Here is a 984-nt window from a genome sequence, read left to right on the forward strand (position 1 = left end):
CCCAGGTCAATGGTGTCCCACTTTACCAATGTTAAAATCGGGGGTGGGGTCGATAATCCCGTCACACCAAGCAGCGTTGTACAGCGATCACCACAATCAATTCCAGAGCATTTCCTTCTTCTTTGTGCTCAGTGTTATTCACGCCATTATCATTTCTCTCACGGTGGCCCAAACAGACGCCACAGAACACTCTCCAAATCCAACACCTTCTACATCAGCGGTTCTCAACCTGTGGGTCACGACCCCTTTGGGGGTCAAACGACCCTCTCACAGGGGTCACCTGATTCATCACAGTAGCAAAGACAGTGATGAAGTAGCAATGAAAATGATGTGATGGTTGGGGTGGACACCACCACGTGAGGAACTGTAGGAAAGGGTTGCGGCATCAGGAAGGTTGTGCACCGATGTTCAGCTTGTATCATCCAGTGCCATCGATCACACTCTCGTGTTCTACAACGATTATTGATGCCCTTTTCCACGTGACTCCACCCTTAACATAAACGCAATGCCCCTAAGCTACAACCGTTCCTCTTTCCCTTATGGCAACCATTGGTCAAATTGGCTTTTTTCTTTTCTTTGTAAGCAGTTTTGTTGATAGGGTACTGACATAGCACACACTTCCATAGTGCAGTTGCTTTTAAAAAGAGGTGCATATCCAGCATCACCATGGGTTCTGAGGCTCACTTCCCTGGGCGTAGTGTTTAGGATTGGAGCTGCTAACCACAAGGTGAGTAATTGGAAACACCAGCCACTCCTCAGGAGAAAGACCGGGCTTTCTACTCCAGTAAAAGGTTCCAGTCTCGGAAACCCTCAGGGGGCAGTTCCTCCCGGTCCGATAGGGTTGCTCTGGGTCAGAATCAACATGCTGGCAGTACATTTGCTTTTGAGTTTTTTGTACCAAGTCCAAGAGCCCTCATGGTGCTGTAGGCTAGGCATTGGCTTGCTCACCTTGAGTCCGGCAGTTTGAAGCCACCAACCGAGCTT

This window comes from Echinops telfairi, unplaced genomic scaffold, assembly GCF_000313985.2.
Source record: "Echinops telfairi isolate 266 unplaced genomic scaffold, ASM31398v2 ScPeMD7_655;HRSCAF=1070, whole genome shotgun sequence".
In the NCBI taxonomy this organism is placed as follows: Eukaryota; Metazoa; Chordata; class Mammalia; order Afrosoricida; family Tenrecidae; genus Echinops; species Echinops telfairi.